General features: G+C 43.1%; 1 protein-coding gene across 4 annotated transcripts in view; it reads left to right on the top strand.

The window, feature by feature from the left end:
• The window catches only part of OSBPL5 (oxysterol binding protein like 5), a 137,571-nt gene that overhangs the window by 6,190 nt on the left and 111,632 nt on the right, over nucleotides 1-19,749 (top strand). The window lies entirely within an intron of this gene.

Genomic DNA, 19,749 nt, shown 5'->3' on the forward strand with positions numbered 1-19,749 from the left:
GTTGCCTTGAAAAAGAGCCCCGCACACTGCTGCAAGCCTGACAGCTGCTGATGCAGTGAATTATTTTTTTTTTCCCCTTACCTTACTAAGGAAAGTAATCTGGATTTGCAAATCACTTCATGACCTTTTCTTTCATATGTGGGTCAAAGACAGTTCAGGTCTAAGCAGGTATTTTTGTGTTTGTTTGTGGGGGTTTTTTGGGTTGTTTTGTTTGGTAAATTTGTGAATCCTTACTTGGACTTTGAAGGCTTTCAGTGAGCACTGAATGCACCATATTAATTACAGCATAAGTGAGCAAGGCAGTAATTTAAACTGCCTTCCATGGAGCTCTGTTATTGTTTTCTAGAGCAGGACACAGGTGTGTTAGATATGAAATGCACAGTGTTTGTATTTTTCAGTTTTGTTTATAGTAATTTTCTTCTTTCCATTTTAACATCTGTCATTTGTCCCAGCCTCCTTGTCTTGCTCTGCCTTTGTAACCTTTTTCATTGAAGAAGAGATAGAATGTATCTAATAATGCCTAAGATTTTTTTGTTTTGTTTTAATTCAGTTTTAGTGGATGCAAGCAAGGCCCAATTTCTTGGCTGTTGAGTGTGTTTTTTGGGGTTGTGGTGTTTTTTTTTTGTTTTTTTTTGTTTTTTTTTTTTTTGTTTGTTTGTTTTTTTGTTTTGTTTTGTTTTGTTTTGTTTTTTTTACTGATGAACTACCCAGGCTTTGTTGTCTGTAATCAAACTGCTCTTAGTGCCTTAACTTCTCTCTGGACTCCAGGTCATGGGAGGCACCTTGGCACACCTGCATTCATTTACTAATACCCGCACACATTTATTCATACACCTATGCATTGCAGTCGACTTGGGGAGCTCCACTTGTGGACAAGGCTGGAGGCTGCTTAAACCAAGCCTAGACTGTCAGGCTTCTAACCTAGTTTTTCCCAAGTTTGTGTTCAAGTCCTGGCTTGTGGAATCCCTCAGTGTAGGTGCTGAAAGCTTTCTTTTCCAAGAGAGTGAGATGTGCTGAGAAGCTGAGAGGATCCCCTAGCCGTGAGTATATCTGAGGAGTGTAGAGTAGGGTCTCTCATTTCTGAGTGCCCTGAGAAGGTACATGGCCAGAGTGTGTCAATATCAGCTTTCCATGCCTTTTTCATCCTCTCTCTGCCTGGATTACATGTTCTTTGGTGTCAAGGTCTCTTACTGGAAATTCACACAATATTTAGAGCAGTGTTGTCTTGGATTCTGCTGGGCTGTTCTGTAATATAAATAAAAATTATCTCATTATGTAAGCAAGATACTGAATAACTTGTCTAAATGAGCTAAGATGGTGGGTGCAACAGTGCCAGTTTTATTCTCTTTGAACAGGTGCTTCCCCATGAGGAAATAAAAGGTAGGTAGGTAGGTAGGGACCAAGTGAGAAACATTGAGCAACAACAGACTGTGACTCAGAAGCAATTTAACCATAATAATCCCCACAGCACTAAAGGTTCTTTTTTCCCAGAAATGCACAATATGCTGTTCTCTGCCATAAAGCTGCTGTCACCTGACATCATTGTGTTAACATAAGACTTGCTGTTATCCACAAGATGCACAGTTAGCAGAGCACTTCCAGTGCTGGCTGCTAATTATTACTAATGTTCTCCCAATTGTTGGAAAACAATATATTAAATTTATTTCCTGCTCAATGTTTTATTCCTGATGGCTGGTGTGCTTATGTTGTGTTAAAAATTATACTTCTAATATCACTCCAAGTATTACCGAGCCAGTGTTTGATTGATTTAGGAGAACAGAGAATGACCATTTACCAAATGCCTCTCTTGAGTACCTATTGTAGATGCTTTGTCTCTCTTTTTATTTTTTTTTTCCAGAGCAGCAGTGTGGAAATTTATGGCTTTTATTTTTTGTTTGTCTTGACCCTCTCAGAGTCTGTGTGTTTTCCCATTGACTTCATGGCAGCCAAGTGCTTTTCATCCTGTATGTCTCTTGGAGAAATCAGATTAATGATGCATCACTAGCCAGAGAGAGCTTTTTCTGAAAGCGCACAAAGGCAATGATTTACCTTTTGATTTATAACATGCAGATTTTTTCCCTTCATATTAAAAAAGGAAACTGTTTGAGGTGAAGGGAAGTGAACAGAGAATTGGTGCTCAAGTCCTATCTCTTCAATGTGAGAGGGACATTGCAATATCATTAATGAGATTCTCCCATTTCCCCTTGGAGATGTGGTACTGAATTTAGAAATAGAGTTTGAACAATTTTCCGCTGAACATCTCCCTTTTCTGCTCACTGAATAGCTACAAACTCTTATTGTTTAATAGCTAGCTTCACTTTTAACTGATAGAGTTTCATAGAGGTAAGATAATAGCTCTGAAAAGGTAAGACTTTTTCTAGACACTGTTTAATTTACTGTAATTATATTAAGTGCTAAATTGAAAGAGGCTTTTCTAGTTAAGATGAGGATAATGAATAGTTGTGTGTTATTACCATAGCCACGATGGGGGAAGAAAGAAGTGATTTAAGTTTTGCTCGAGACAGAAAGAAAGAAACCTGCCCCAATGTGGTCCTTAATAATTTATTTTGCCCTCTCTATCACTGACTCCCAGGTTTTGCTAGAAGAATTTTCTGCCCTTTGTACCTCAGGGATGCAGCAGTTTATGAAAGGAATCAGCAGGCACTCCAAGTGAAAATGACTGTGGAAATAGAGTGAAGAACCAGACTGCACCCCCCAGCCTAGCCTGGAGCTACACAGGCAGGGGCACACACAGCAAATGCCATCGCAGCTCTGAAGGCACTGCAGTGTAGCACGGCTCCCCGGAGGCTCTGCTCCCTCCGTGCTTTGCTCACACTGCGGAGAAAGCCGTGGTTTGCTGCTCTTTTCTGCTTGGAGCAAGCTGCAACATCACAAGTCCCCGGGCAGCTTGAGTGGGTGCGCCCCCAGCTCTGTGTGCCATCCACCAGCACCCGCCTCTGCTGCTCTTCCTGCGCCGCAGCTGCGGCAGCTTGTGCTGTTGCTTCCCTCCATTGCCCTTGTTTGAGAGCCTGAGCAAATCACAGGGCGTGCAGAGTTGTGTACCCCATGTAAAAACACACCAACTCCCTGTCTTGGCATATTTGATGCAAGTGAGAATGGCATCTTTTATGCCACTTTTAACTGGAGCTGTGGAGCTGCTGTAAGCACACCCTGCCTCTCCATGTGGTTGAAAATATTTTATCTGGGGCAGGATTTCATTGTGCCTTTGGAAGCTGATGCTGTTAAGGGAAAAACCAAAGCATGTTCCCTCGTTTATTCACCTCTGTACCCCAGGGTCCAAGACACCGCTTCTGTGCAGTGTTTCATGCACTGGCTTCTCTTGCTGTCCTGCTAGGACTGCTGCCAAGTGGATCTACAGGGACTTGTCCCATACAAGAATTTATCTCCTGGGAGTTGCACTCGTGCCGTGCTCTTACCTCTCAAAGACTATCAAGAGTGCGTGTGATTGTGCTCGACACTTGTGATCTGGGCTAGATGTGAACCCCTGGGGAAAGGCAGTGTGTGAATTAGTTAATCTCTTGAGCATTCCAGGCCCCTGTATAAAAAGCATGAAGCAATATGGGGCTTTTTCTTGCTTTAAGAGAAAGTCTGTGTCAGCCTTGCTTGAAGTCTCAGAAAGCTGAGTATTTTGAGCACTAAACTTCATACCATTGTTCCAAATTCATTGGAGTGCAATTATGGAGGGCCAATGTAAGCAGTGTTTGCTGCCAGGTGGACCAGAAAAATTCCTGGTAAACCTTCTGTTTTCTTCCCTTGTCTCCCTCCTTCCCTTCTCCAGTAATTTGGTTCTCCTTGAGACAAGTTGAGGCAATGCAGGTAGGATAATTTTGTGGTTAGGGCATTTGGTTTTGAAATCAGGAGATCAGTGTTAGTTCCTGCTTCCATCACAGGCCTCCCGTAGCTGTGGGGAGATTGCTTGCACCTCTGTGCCTCTGTCTGCACCGGAAAAATAACAAAGTAAGTTTTGTGGTAGGGTTTTATTTATTTTCCAGTGTTGGCCTACAGGGCTCTGTTATGAGGGCAGGGAGAGGGTCTGATCTCTTCTTGGGGTTATTTGGCATTGTCTGCTGGCCCAGTTCCAGCCAGAGCATACCTGTTTACTCTCTGGATAAAGCTACTAGGAAGTCTTCAGGTAGATCTTTTTTTCTTTCTTTTTTATTCACTACCATTCTTTTGTCATGCTCTCTGCTTTCATTTAACGTCAAAATTAAATGGTGAGTTAAGTAGTGTAGCTTTTAATAATGTGTAGAAAATGAGCTGAGCTGCACGCATAGATGGTGCCTGTAGGAAGCCTGGAATTATCCCGTAGTGTTTTTAATGGGCAGTCCTACTGCGCTGTGAGCTGTGTTGGCTCAGTGAGGCTGTCTTAGATGAGCTACAGATGAGACTTCCAATACTGTAAATATCTGTGCCATTTAGCTCGGAGTACCAGGAAATGAAACGGCATGTGAAATAATAAAAAGGTTTATTTTACTGAAGTCAGTAAAACAATATTTTCTTCAGGCTGATCTGGAAGTGGACCTTAGAAAAGTTAAGTGGAGAAGAAATGCGGTGTTTTGAGGCTAGAAATGTTTAACAGTCTGGCTGCTCTGCAGCTTGATTACAGCACGGCAAGGTGCAGGGCTTGGGGAGCTGGAGAAAGGCTCTGCAACACTTGGCCTGGTGATCTCCTAAGGTGCTTATCAGGTGAGAAAGTGGGCTCAGGGAAGGAAGGCTGGAGTTTGCTTTCTGGACAACGTAGCTCTTCTTTGCGTCTTAGATTTTAAAGCCAGCTGTATCAGTCCTGTTGATCTCATTTGACTTTGCACCTGCAAGGATTTTACCATGGGATTCTTATATCTAGAAATTTCTGGTTGAATTACAGCATTTTCCTTAGGCAGGTAGTGCATTTTAATTTTTGGTGGTGATTTTTTTGTGCTCTTCAGAAATGTGTGCAAATGGTAGTTTTCTTTACAGTAAAAGATACGTGGTTTGTCTCTAATCTGGTATTTTTTTACCTTCTTTTTTTCCAGCTTTCTGACATATTTTCCCTGTAAGTGATTGCAGGCTGTAATCAGGTGATCCCTTAAATTACTTTGATTAGTTAAGTAGGTTGAACATCTTAAGTCTCCTTGCAGTTGATTTAAGACTTGGAGACAGCCTTATGGTTTTTTTGCTGGGTCCTTTCCAATTTTTCATGCTGCTGTATTTCAGGTAAGGATGAAGATTGCATGTGTTGTGTCAGCAGTGATCTTGCAGCTGTCAAAGACAGAAGGAAGGCTGCATTCTGGCTCTTGCTCTTTTTGTTCCTTCCCCCCATGTTTGTGCTTCCCGGAATTGAGCAAGCCCTGTTCACCCACGGTATTGCACTTGGCATTCAGACTCTGTTAGTTATCTATAATTCTTTATAAATCAGAGCTCTTTTGGAAAGCTAAGGTTTGTGTCTGGGCAGGGAGGAGGAGGCGTTTTGGTCTGGTATGTGGCAACACAAAGTTATTTATCATAGGTTGTGCTCTCTGCACTTCAATAATCTGCTGACATTTTGCCTGTAATAAAAAGGTCAAGGAAAAAAGTTGCTTCCTACAAATCATGGCATCTGATTGTTCTCATTATTAAACAGAGCATGGTTTCCTTGGAACAAAATTTCAGCCATCCCCAGCTTTGTAAATGATGAATTACTAGCTGGTACAAATGCATGAAAATGTAGCTTTCTTTTGATGTTGCTGGTCCCTATTCCAGTGATTTGTCTTTTCCTGAAGCAGGGTACAGGGAAGATGCAAGAAAGAAGTGTCCCTTGGATGTTAAATACAGTAGCAGAAAATTATGAGAAGTTGATACTTGAAAAGTGAGACATTAAGTTGATTTAAGAGGCCAGAATAATCTCTGTAGTCTAGGGCTCACAAACTGTTACATATTCCTAGTTTTTAGGAATAGCTTTCCATGTCACCTATTAAGAATGCTCTGTTATATCCAAAGCACAGCAATTCAGTTAAACACAACATTTAATCCTTTTTTTTTTTTTTTTCCGTTTTTTTTTGGGGGGTGGTGGTGGTGGTGTTTTTTTTCCCTTTTCCTAAAAACTTTCCTGATATTTGTTTCTGAGATGCCTTAGCTTGAAACTGCAGTGCTGTTTTTCTCTTGTAACCCCAAGTGGTGCTTTCTGATACAGAGATCACTCTGTTGGAGGCAAGGCTCTGGCTTAAGTATAACAGTAGTGGTTGGGCAGTGGATAAGCATCAGCAAGTCAAGTTGGAGATGCTTGGACACCATCCATGATGGGGAGCTTGGGTGGATGTGAGGGAGCTCAGAGGAAAAAGGTGGGGGCAGGCTGATGAGTGTTAATGCTGTCAATTAGGGTAGTTTGTTAGCTTGCACTAGAAGCAGCAGAGCTGGTGTATTTTTGTTACAGAAAATGAACAAAAGTGTATTGCAGAGGAGTGCTGGCTTGTTTCTCTTGCAGCAGGGTATTTGCTGCTACCTTTCACTAAAGCATCTCTGTAAATACCTAAGAATGCACACCTAAAAAAGCTGAATTATAACAATTATATGGCCATGGTGGACAGAGGAATTGTGTACTGCCGTTCTTACTGCCAAATTCAAAATTAATTTGAATGTAAATCCTTTCAAAAAAGCAAGTGTAGAAAGGTCTGTGTTGGGGGGGATACAGCTTTTGTCGTCTCTGGCAGTTAGAATCAGTTTTTTTTAGTTTTTTACAGTGTCGTTACATGCAAGTCCAGTGGGCAGAAACTGCATATTTATATACTCAGGAATTCAATATTGCTATTAATTGGTGTTGGAAACAAGCCAAATCCACTTGCAATAGATTTATTTTAAAAATGGTGTTTTGCCATTGGAATTACTTCAGCTAAAGCACTCCTGGGAAACTTGGTGGGTTTTACTTTTTTACAGAGGATTTTATATGTTGGTCCTTGCCGCAGCTGATGCCTTGTAAAATGCTGAAATGTGCTGAAGCAGCAGCAACCCACTGGCTGTGAGGGGACTAAAGGAGCATTCCCAGCTTCCTGCCATCCCAAGGCATATAGGGAATCGCATTCATGCCTCCTCCTCTAGTCTTTCATATTTAAATGTGTTAAAAGGTTGTGCAGGATAAGTAGTGTGTTTCTGTACTTGCTTTGTATCAAACAGACACGTTGCTCCTTTGCACCTAGCAGATGTGTGCAGGGTACCCAAGCAGACTTCACAGAAAGCCCCTAAGGGTTTGTGTTTAGCACAAAAAGTACAAAATCTTGAGCTTTGCCTTTAAAGTCACTTTCTTAGGATGACTTATATCTGGAGGTCATTCTTTCCTCTCTGTGCTCATTTCTACTGTAGGAAAGGATGCAGAAGATTTCCCTTGTGAAAGCATCCGGCGCTGCTCTGTTTGGGTTTGTGTGCTCGTCCTCCTGCTCTCTGGAGTGTGTCTCTCACAGAATAGTCATTTCCGCCCCTAAATTCTTTGTTTAACCAGCACTGGCAAGGCTGAGAGATAAAGGTGGAAACTTGGAACGAGACTGGAGAAACGGGCCTAATTTTAGGAAGGTTTGAGTTGAACAGGAAGGGAGCAGGTGGGCAGGATGCTCTGGGGCAAACACACAGGGTAATGTCGGTGCCTGTGTGCACGCAAGAGTCATATCTTCCTTACAGTTCTGTTGGACTGATGTTACATTTCTCATTAAGCAGACACTAGTGATAGCCTGGGAATTTCTGTGGCTTGTCTCCCCCCCACTTAAAACTGGACTTAATGAGCAGCTTCTGGAAAGTGAGGGGAAAAAGTACGTCATGCCTGCCACTGTTTCCTTTCACAGCTCATTTACTGGCCTTTTTCTTGATATATTCAGTCGTTCTTCATAGACTTTGGAAGGATTGTTTACAAAAGAAATTTATCAGGTTACCTTTTTTTCACAAACGTAATTCAAGGAAATGTCTCCCACTGCTATTTACAAACTAATATGAAATCAGGCAGTTTTTTGCAGCTCTCAGAGGCTGTGTCAATGGCCACAGAAAACAAAGAGGGAGCCAAGGAAAGAAAGGCAGGGTAATACCATGGCATTTGAAACACTATTTTGTTTTCATTCAGATATTTTTAGCTAATGGTGATTTTTTTCCTCTATGTGAACTGATGTGTTGTGTCAGTGGTAGAAGCTGCCAGAGTAGATGTATGTCCCAGGAAAAAGATACCAATTGACATAGAATACTTTCCAGGGGCTGCTGGATAAAATTATGTTAAGAAATGCTTCAGCAACTCTCCTCATTAGTCATTATAAAATCCAGATTAAAAATTGCAGCCCCAGTTAAATCAAGGTTTAATTAGTCTTGTGGCAGCCCAGAGCCTTTGCTTTATTTCCACAGCTATCTTCCTGCAGCTTCAGGCACCCCACTCAGGTACACATGTTGCTTCATTTTGTTTGCTGCAGTCCTTCCCAGGAGAAGTGATCTAAATACTTTCAAAGACACTGATTGATTGTTTCCAGTCTCTCCTTGGCTTGAAATGGATTTTTTCTTTTTGATTCTATAGATCCATTTAAGTCCTGATCTAAATCCCACTGAAGTTGTGTTGGTAGTGGGGGGTCACTGGGGAATGGGCACAGGTGGATAATGGGAACAAGTAGAAAATCAAGCCCATGGGTTGTACTCAGGGCTTGAATATAAAAAGGCATTATCTTCATACACATTTGGCCTGTCATTGTCGTCCAGTTTGTCTGACCCTTGCAGCTTTCATGGACTGACATTGTGATGCAAGGCTGGGGGCTTGCCACGTTTGTAGGTGCAACTAGGACATGCCCTTTACTAGGTGTCCGTGAATTTTCCAGTATTCTACACAACAGCTGCTCTAGAAGTGTAAAATGAAGCAAAATGCATGTAAAAACAGGGCAGAGGACCTTCCCTGACTCTCCCAGGGCGTGCAGAGCACAGGTACCTTGTGCTGAAATAGTTTTCTTCCCTGAAGTTTTATTTGCCAAGCCCCCCAGAATGGTATATGTTCAGCTCTGCCTCTTCTGGAGCAAGCAAAACTGGGAGCAGTTCTACAGTGTCTTAAAAAAAATTAGCACTAGACACACACACACGCACACACAAAATCTCATTCCTTGATGGATAAATGAAGGCAGCCCCAAGTCTGCTATAATTTATATGCTTTCCTTTTTCAGTGCTGTCGCTGGGGAAAATAACAGCATGCCTGCTTGCTGTCCAGAGAGCTGCTGTACCAAAGCAAATAGTTGCAGCAAGTGGCAAGCAGAGAAGGCACCAAGGTATTTGATGGATGAGTGTTCCTCCCCCCAAACAGAGAGGAACATTTGTGAGAAGCTAGTAATATACTGTGGTTGAAATGGCCCATTCAGGGTATAAAATTCCCAATCAAGTTGCCCAGGAGAGAGTTGAACAGCTGGTATAAGAGCAGAAATCAGTGTAGATAAATCAGGTTGGCATCTAAATGATTGTGGGCCCTGGACATGCCCTGTTACTTTTTTTTTTTTTTTTTTCCTCTCTGGTGCATGAAGTCAGGGAAAATTTCGCTGTGTGATGACTGGCATTTGTATCCCCCAGCTTCTTGCCTTCCTCTTACAGCTGCCTCAGTTCCAGAGAAACAAGATGCTTGTCCTGTTTTGCTGCCGTTGAGATTTGGCATTGCAGTGTCCCAAAGTCCTTATCCTGTCCAGTCAGGGCAGGCTACTGCCCTGACAGGTCCCAGAGCTGGTGGTGTGGGGCAGTAATAAGCTGGTTGGAGAGCTGCAGCATCGCTGTGGGTGAGCGTGGCTGCTGAAGAGCTCTCCAGAAGTGGGAGCAGCTCCAGCTGGCTGTGAGGGTGGAGGCAGGCTCCTGTGCTATAATTACAAAGGCTGGTGTTTAATTGCTCCTTCCTGCTTCAGAGGTGTGTGTAAATTAAGAAGGTGCTTTACAACATCAGCATTTAACTTCTTCCTGTCATCTCCTTTCATTTTAGTTGATCTGGGCTGGCATTTATCAAGGGAGGCTTCCTCAGCTGTGTAAATCCCTTGAAAGAGTCTGGGCTCTGGGTTCCTAACTCTCCTGGTGGTGACTTGATGTTCCCTCTAAGCCAGGATAATTGGGCTCTTCTGCCTGTCTGTTTGTGCAGGACCACTGTGTCTCACATATGAAATCCAGGGACTAGTTGAGCTGATGTGAGAGGAAGCTGGTCCATCCTCTTTGTGCTTCATCAATTGAGGAACATCCTGAGAGGCTCCACGATTGCTGGATATAAGGGAAGAGGAGTGAGTGTGCAGCTGGAGGGATGTGTAGTTCTGTGGGGAATTGAACTGCAGCCCTTTAAAAATTGCTGATGGGAGAGTGGGCGAAATAGCACCCTATTTTGGGGCTGCTAGATGTTCCTCCAGCTTTTTTTTTTTTCCCCCAAATTTAAATGAGAGTGAGACCAATTGAAGGCTGGAGAGGCAGATTGCATATTGACTAGGTGTTCAGAATTAAAGCTCTGGTGTGTGGGTACAGTCAAAATAGCTGTGATGATGCTTCTCAAAAAGTACCTCGCTCATCTATTTGTTGGTGATAATATTAAAGATTCAGGAAAATTTCGTCAGTGTTGGAGATCTTGAGGATGTTAGAAATTGTGAAGCTCAGTTTAAAAATAGGAACTTCAAGGAGGGGGGTTAAGAAGCCTTCTTTACTGTTAAATATTTGAAGTTCTAGCTCATGTTCCACACATGTGTCCAAGCTTTTTTTTTTCGTCAACTAGAAAAGGTTGGACTTTTCTCAGGTTTTACTGACAAACAAACACTTTTTCAAAGCAGTCCCCTGAGGTTTAACAGGAAAAAAAATACAGTGGCATTGATTACGGAATGTCAAATCATGGCAGCCCTTGTTGAAACACACAACGGAGCCAAAATCTCTTTAGTATCCTCTTTTGCACTCCCAATTAGTGCCAGAGGAAGGCATTTGTTTGAGTGCAGGACAAACTGTACTGGACTTAACTCCAGGATAATGCTATGGATAGGTCATAGGTCTCCCCACTGGCATGTGAGCTGTGTGGATACGTGCAGGTAAGAGCAGTGGATATAGGTTTGTCCATAGGAAGAGGTCAGGACTGGCACACTTTCTTGTAACATGGAGGCAGGGTGTACCAGGTGCTCTTCTCGTGCTGCTCTGTTCCCAGGGGCAGGCAGAGTTTGTAGCCATGTGCGTAAACTGCACCTGGTGCTTGGAGCAGGAAAGTCAAAGGTGCTTTTTATACGACTCCATGCTGTGCCTTCCTTCACTGGCTGTAATTGGCAGAATTATTCAGGATAACGCTCTCACCAAGTGGTGCGATGGTAATTAAAGTCACTGTTATGTGTTTTATTATTGTGCCTTGTGTACTCTTCGGAGGAAGAAGGGAAAATAGGTGAGGAAGTGGTAGCTTTGAAGAAGAGGAGTAGTTGTGCCAATTATCCTGGATGAGTTGTTCAGTGACAGTTAATCCATGTGAGTGAAAACAAGTCCTCTGTGATGCTGTGCCAAGGTCAGGAATTTGAGCTCCGTTTGAAGAGTGAAAGTTACAGTCTTGCGGACTAGAGCTCCTTAGAAGAAAACAACTCTTTAAAAAAATTGAAGCAGAGCTTTTCCCACTGTGTCATCCGTGTATTCTTCTCTTTTTGATGACCAGAAAAGGACAATGGCAGAGTAGAGTTAAGACCCCCTTATAGAAATTGTTCCACAACTCAGGGGTGTAACACAGTGGGTTTGCAGAAGTTGTCTCAGAGTGAGTTTGTCCATATTCATGCCTTTGCGTGCAGGCTGCCAGGGGAGATCAAGCACTGCGTGCACTTGATTTTGCAGGAGGACAGCTACTGCAAAGATACGTTATCCTTTGCCATCCGTGGTGTCAACAGAGCTGAACTGATTTATACCACCTGGACCTTCTGTTCAGTATGCTGCTACGTTTTTAGCAGGTGGAAAATGGTCAGATTCAGAAAGGTGACTGACATGATTTTGTCTTTGTTTTCTCATGTTGCAAACAGGGTTGACTTGGGACTTAATATGTTGGAGGTTGAGCAAAATTTGCAATACAGTTCTAGGAGCTGGTAATTTGGGGTATCTGGTTCACCCGTATGAATCCCTCTATTGTGCAGAACAAGGTCATTTTCCTTTCTGTCTCTGCCTTCTGTTTATTTAAGCAGACACTATCTTGTAAACATTTTGTTCAATATCTGTGACATCATTTTCGGTTCACTTCATATGTGGGTTATATGTGTTTGTCTGTGTCCCCCTGCCCACCTCTCCACCCACTCATTGTTAGTGGATATGTTCTATCGGCGATCCAGAGACTGACATTTCATTTTAGTCTCTGAAAAATGATGCTTTTGGTTCCAGGATAGACTGCAGTTTGTAGGACATGTGATCTGTGTTGCCAAACAAGGAGACACCCCTTTAGCTCATTGCGTTGACCTTGCTGATATGTAATCACATGCATTGTAGTATGTACTGGTGCTGTGTATCCATAGCAAATATAAATACGGTCCTTTCTGTATATAGCTTTTTTCTTTAATGTAGTAATTTTGTATAAATGGCACTGTTTTCATGCAGAGATTGCTATCTGCCGGTACAAACAAATGTGTAAGGCCTTGGATTTGGAATCTTACTGACTTCATTATCCACTTTTATTGCTGTGCTTGAGCAAACAAGTCCCCAGTAAATAAAATGGCATAATTTAATTTACACGTGCCTTTCCTGGAAAGTGTGTGTGTGGAAGGCAATTGCTGGGCCTTAACAGTACCTGTGAGTGTTAAGGGCTTGTTCACTGAAAGAGCCAAGTTGGATGGATACTGGTCCTTGCACCATCAGTACGTCTAGTGCAGTGTCAAAATAAACACTGAGGACCTAAATTCCTTTGGAAATGGCTCCCAGTAACTTCTTTTCTTGTTACTGATCCATCTGGGGAAAGTTGTTACCATTTGCCTCTATTCTAATTTACCCCAGAAGTAATTTACTATTTTCTCTCAGTCTTGGACTGTTTTTCCTTGCATGTTTGTGGTGATGCTCCCTTCTGTCACTGAGGCTCTGTAAGCTTAATTAGTATGTCCCAAAGGCACTGGAAAACCTGAAGGGCTGTATTTGGTCAGGAGTAAAATACCCTTTTCAGACAGTAGGATTTTTCAGAGGGAATACCCCACTGCTCATGTATAATTGAAACCAGGCTTTTCCAGAGTGTCTCACTTGCACACTGGAGGGCTGTGAGTACAGACACACCCTGTAATTGCGTAAATCAGAATGAATCTAAGGGGGACAATGTCTATTGAAGTTATATTTTGGAAGGCAGGATTACTGCTGTTCATGTTTTGAGGTTTGGTGGTTTTCTGAACTGTTTGTGAACAGAAAATCTGCCATTGCTCTGAGAAGTCCCTGTGCATATTCCTGAGAGGGGCTAAGCCGAGGCAGTTTTGGGAAGGGGCTTGGGGCTTTCTTTGCTGCTGCTGCACCAAGACAAGCACCAGTGCTGTGTGGCATGCACCAAAAGCCAACTGGGCAGAAGGGCAACTCAAATCAGATAAAGCTAGTTCTTGAACAGATTGAGCTCTATGCTTTTCTAAATCAGAACATAAATGTCAAATTCCTTATGAATACCAGGCAGTGCACAGCTGCACTGACCTGGCATGGCTGTTCTGGCCTGATGGGTGGGAGAGCAGGGTCGAGCTGTTCTCCCATGAGCCAGAAAGATGGAGAAATATTGTGGGTCTGCTTCTCAAAAGCAATTATCTGCATTTCCCCCCAGCCTGAAGCTATGGGTCACCCTCTCCTTAGCATGGTGAAGAATGTGTCTAGTCAGCACTGGGTGAAATTCTGGAATAGCCCAGGAGTGCCAGGCATGCAGGCACAATACCGTCATTGGCAAATCTGCCTGAATAGCTTTGAAGCACTGTAATGTGGGCTGCAAATTGCGAGGCTAACTCCTTACACAGACTACAGATCCATCACTTTGAAATGTCAGGCCTTTGTCACCCAAAATAGTCTTTTGTCTTCTTTTGCCATGTGTGATACATAGAATTTTTTTCTCTTTTACATCTTACAGTGCAGCTGGAAAAGAGCCTGTGGAGTTCACACTGAGAAGCTGAGCTAGGAAGAAAAGCTCTTTCGTAATTGCTTGTTGACCAAAGAGATGCGGGCACAGTTGAGCTGTGGTCAAGGCAAGAAACCAAGAGGCACCTCTTGGGACTCCTGGTAGAGTGTTGTGATGCTCTGCCCTGCAGTGCTGTGTCTGTAGGGTCTAGGAGAGCCCCAAGCCAAACTTCCCTTTTTCAGTGGCTGGAGTGGCAGTCATGGCCCAGACTGTCAAACTGGCCCTTTCAATGACAGGATTGTGAGAGTGGACTCTCTCCCTCCAGCTTACCTGCGTGAATCAGGCATGTGCAAATCCTCTGTGAAAACACAGTATGTGGTGTTAACAAGAGGGAGCTGTGATCCCTCTCAGTTTCTCAGCTGTGGGGATTTTCTGAGTCTTGATTAAATGAGGTATGGTCCATATGTGAATTCTAGTCTCAGAAGGGAAAGAAAAAGTAGGTTTCTATTTTTATGCACATGCTTGTACAACCAGAATTATAGCACCTACTGAAGTGTAGTACATGCTTAAACTCTCATGTGGTTTTGAGGTTGAGGACTGTGTTGCACCCTGAGCAGTGGGAGGGGATTCAGGGTGTTCCCAGTAGCATTTTTGTTTCCAGATAAGGATTGTGCATTGCAGATACATTCTCCACTTGTGGTGTAACTTCCTGTGCTCTATTTCATGTTGTGGAGCAGTTTTGGAGTATGCAAACTGCATTGCCTTCAGATGAAACCAAATGGTGTTTATGATAACCAGAAGAGATAGTCCAAAGTGAAACCTGTCCTGTAACTTGAGTCCTTAATCTGGATGCATCTGCAGTGTTGGTAATTACAGTTCATGAGTTTGGATCTTGGTGTTTGGGAAAGGCATCAGCCTATCAGCAGCCTTGGAGAAATCAGGCTGATGTTAAAGTTGTTGGCCCATGTGCTGTGTGGGAGCCTGGAGGAGTCATGTTGTCTGAGGGCCTTTCACAAGTGTGGTGAAAGATTAAAAGGGCTGAAGTGTTGTGGGTTATCACATTGCTCCTAAGGTTAGCCGCAGCAGAGTGGAACGTATTTTTCATGTGGTTTCTGATGCTGTTAAGATTTGACTAACAACTGTCAGAGCTCAGTTTCATTCTCATGGGTCTTCCATGCTTCAGGGCAAACTGGGGGCTTTTGGCCCTCTCAAAACTGGAGTTCAGTATTTGTGCTTTTTCTTGTAGCTACACGTAATCTTCTTAGGAGATGGTACTCTTGAGCTCTTTCCCTGTAATTATTACTTATAAATATCACAGAGGAAGCCCAGGATTCTGAGAATTATCTTGGCAGCTAAGTACGTGAAGAGCACACTTTAATTTTTAAATTTAATCTCTACATATGGTTTTCCCCTTTTAGATTTGATATCTTTCCTATATAATTTTGGGTAAGAAAAGGTGGGTTGGCAAGGGTTTAGTTTTTTTGGTTTTGTTCTTACCTCACCACTCTTCTACTCTTCCTCAGTTAACTTCACGTGCACAAGTTCATTTTGTGGAAGGAAGTGTACAAACCAAATAACCTCCATGCTCCACTTTGTTGTTTTTTTTTTAAGGGATGAACATAACTGCTTCTCCCCCTTTCACCAGGAGGCAGGGCATGAGCACTGTGTAACTCCGAGTGACTGGCAGAGGATGTGCAGGCTATCCAGCACTGAAGAGCACTCAAGAGTAGGTTTTCTTGAGCAAGTTTGCAATGCCTTTCTTAGCATTGTCATGTAAGTCCCTTTTTCATACACCACCATCCCTTTCAAGTAAACTGAGGAAACCCAGCGGCTCTCATTTCCTGAGAAAGCCTCTCACAGCCTGAGACATGTGAGGGACATAGTGTATTTCTGGGAATGTATTAAATAAAATTCCCACATCAGGTGTAACTTTAGAGGAAGAAAAGTGGATATTTCCCCCCCCACCCCCATTGATGTAGGTTGTAATTGATTGGCTCTGTCATGTGTAAAGCTTGGAAAGTCTACCAAGAGTCTCATTAGGATGATCAGGGTTGAATTTGACCAGGTTAATCATCCCATGCTATTTTCTTATGCAACTTAACATTGTGTCAGAGGGTATGCCAGTGAAATTAGGGCCTCATTTTCGGAGACAGATAAAAACCTGGAGCTATATCCCTAAGAATTTACATCTAGCGGCCCGGTCATGATACTTCCCTCCCTGCCCCAACACTGTCACATCACTGATGCCTTTTCAAAGCTCTGTGTAAATCAGGGTTGGAAAGTCTGCTCCCCTGTATTGGTTTGTAGGACAGAGTCACAATGTTCAAAGGTGTGAGCAAAATTCTCCTACCAGTCCAAGATCGTAACCAGAGTGTTTGACTTCTGTTTTGGGGGAAGAGGACCAGCAACGAGTGTAGAATTACTGCTTGACTGTCAGCACCATCAGCATTTATATTGTGTTTTCTGCTTGGTCTTGGGCAGGGAATTGTTTGCTGTGTGAACCGTTTGTTTATACCTTTCTAATACCAGGAAGTTTTAAATATAAAAATATGCTGTTGTTTGAGTTGGCTCTGAACACTCCTAAAACCTTCAATGGCCTCTGAAGGAGGGCAAGAGCTCAGTGGCTCACTATTCCATCCCTCCTTTGCAGGGACATCCTCTGCAAGTGCTTCTCTCCGTCCACTCTTAGGCTATTTCCCTTTCTGGTTAGACAGAAACTGCACAGTCAGACCCCTGGGACATGGGGAAGGGTGTTACTGTCCCACATTTCATGGGACCTGTGAGATAAGGGGTTTTTTGGGGCAGAGAGTTGTGTAGGTGTTAGTGGAACAACTCTAGCTGACCTCAATTCCAAAATCATCTTTTTGTGCTGCAGCTGTCTGCTGATAGAGTCCTTATTGTAAAATGTCATACGGACCAGAGGCAGCTCACAGCTGTCACCTGAAAAGGTTGTTTTACCAGCAGCTTGAGTTTCTTTGTTTTCATAATGTTGAGTGAACCTGTTTTAAATTTCACTGGGGCAACCAGGGACACCGACTGATAACCTCAACACATCCTGTAGCTGAATCTACACGGGCAAATTTACACAGAAAGTCTTGTCACTGAACTCCTGAGGAGTAAAGATGGAGCTCCTCTTCAGCACTCTATGTGTTATGCAAATAAGACTGCAACTAATAGGGTGCTGTGAGGACACATTCTGATATTTTTTTCTTTAATATGCTCATCTGTTTTTTTCCCTTTTAAATAGTTTTAATTTTTTTAAATTTTGGCAGCTAACTAGTAGAAAGTTATTACTGTTGGGCTAGAGCAGGCTGGTGTAGTCGAAGTTGTTGTTTGTTGACTTATCCTTGCACAACTCCCAGGAAAATGTACTGCAGGCTTTGCTCCATCTGGCTAGATGCCCCATCCTCTGTGAGGCACAAATGGAATTAAGAGACAAAGCTGTTTTCTACAGTCTGGTTGTTGTTATTCAGTCAGACACTATTAAGAATCCATTTTAAATATGGATCCCAAAGTTGATTTAATGTTAAGTACAAATAGGTGCTAGAAAGCAATATCTTTGTAGCTAAATGTTGAAAATGATGTTGGTTTTTCCCACTGTCAGTGCCAGATTTGGAATATGAACATGCCCTATTGTCCCAGGCAGACTTGGTTGGTAATAAATACTTCTACATATTATTCAGGTGCCTGCCTATTGGCAGCAGAATTCTTGGAGATCTTGGTTGACTTTCCAGAATTACAATGTGGAAAATTAGAGTCTGAATTTTGCCAGCAAACAGCTGGCAAAGATAGGTGTGGGATGGGGCAACCCTAACCTGTTGTTAGGGCCAGGCACTGGCAATAAAGACTGCCTCTCCTAAGCCTTGGAGATGGAAGAGTTTGGGAAACAAGGTGCTATTTCAGCAGATGCATGGGTTTAAACAAAATAAAGTGAAGCTGTCAGCCCTTTCCCCAGTCACACTGATGTCCTGAGTGTGGGCACTCCCCCAGGAGCCCAAAGGTGCATTTCTGAGCTGACCCTATCTGCTTCTCTAGGCTGTGACAGATCTGTAGCAGTGACAGGGTTTGTGGTCAGCTGCCAAGGCACCTCCTGGTGTGTCAATGGGAAAAGTCCCCCTGGAAGATACATGATAAGAATTGAATTCCCTCTCCCCTAAGATCACACAATATGGAGCTGTCTACCATGGAGCTCAAGGGGAAATGGTTAATGGGGGCCTTGGAAATCTAGAGCTGCACTGCTGAGTCTGTCAGGTATATGAGCTGAAAGCTCTGACCTTTCTACAATTGCAAGCTGGAAGGCAGTGTGATTTGGCCTCTCCTCTGTCATCTCCCTCCTCTTTTGCAGCTCAATCCAATCTCCAGATGGATCCGAAATACAAATACTAGTTGGGAAATTTCTGAGTGAACAATGTTCTTCCCTGCATCCTTCTCATATCTGCACTAGCTCTGTTAAATGAGAGCAGAAATACAGAAATGCGTTTAGTAATGATGTAGCTTCTTTATTTCTTTTCCTCCTCTGTTGTTCTCGGAAATAGGCAGTGAGTGGTTGGATCATGGAGTTGCTATGGTGAGCTTTAAGATACACCTTTGATCATAGTTGGTGAGTGCCAGCCAGCATATTAATTCCAAGCAGTCCATATGCTTCCAGACCAAAATGCTCTCTCTTGCTACTCTTCATTTTGTTGAACACTTAGCCTGCTAGTTCACACACTACTGTGTCTTGCCGCTCGAAGAAATCCGTTCGAGTTTGGTATTTCCTTTTCTCATTGTAGGGGCAGCTGGAAGAATTACTGCCTGAAAGGAGGTCAGGCTCTTCTCCCAGACAACCAGCAACAGGACAAGAGGGCAGAGTCTTAAGCTTCTCCAAGGGAAGTTTAGGTTGGACATTAGGAAAAAGTTCTTCACAGAAAGAGTAGTTGGGCATTGGAATGGGCTGCCCAGGGAGGTGGTGGAGTCACCGTCCCTGGATGTGGTTAAGAAAAGACTGGGTATGGCACTTAGTGCCGTGGTCTGGTTGACAGGGTGGTGTTTGGTCATGGATGATCTCAAAGATCTCTTCCAACTTAGTTGATTCTGTGATTCTGTGACCCTCTCTGCTCATGGGCTCCTGCTACCTCAGCAAAACCCACCTGTAACAATCCTGATTTCAGGTAATCTGCTGTAGATTTAGCTATTTAATGTGAACTTCTGGGTATGTTAAATGAGACCCTGAGATGCCTCCCTTGAAAATCAGTAGCAGAACTCCTACTACAGATGAAGGAGATGGGGTCAGATGATTGTGCCCCAACAAGCGCTCAGCAGCAAGGATGGCTGGGTGGTGGTTTTCTGGCCTTTAACTTCACTTGTTCCAAACTGCATAAATGCCTCCTACCTAGGAAAATATTTTGCTGTCCTGTGTGGTTTTCTACAAATACAAGTGAAAAGCCAAGCAACAGGGAATGTGATGCTCAGTTCATTTCTGTGATTTATGCTCTGGTTTATCCAGCAAGGCAGCCTATGTACCCGAGAGAACAGTCTGGGTATCTGTGAGCACAGAGATCAGATAGCAGGGCTGCCTTGGCTTGCTGGGCTGCAGGGTCTAATCAGCTATTAGAAGATGATATTAGGAAATATAATATACAAAGAGACTCTGTTCAGAGAGTTTTGAGTCTTTTGTCAGTTCTAATAGAATATTCAAGAGGAAGTTCTCTATTTCAGTCTTGTTCTTTTGGGTTTATTTTTCATTTTTGTGTGCTTCTTTTTCT

Source organism: Chamaea fasciata, unplaced genomic scaffold, assembly GCF_029207755.1.
Source record: "Chamaea fasciata isolate MVZ Bird 193981 ecotype frontalis unplaced genomic scaffold, bChaFas1.0.hap1 SCAF_7, whole genome shotgun sequence".
NCBI lineage: Eukaryota > Metazoa > Chordata > Aves > Passeriformes > Sylviidae > Chamaea > Chamaea fasciata.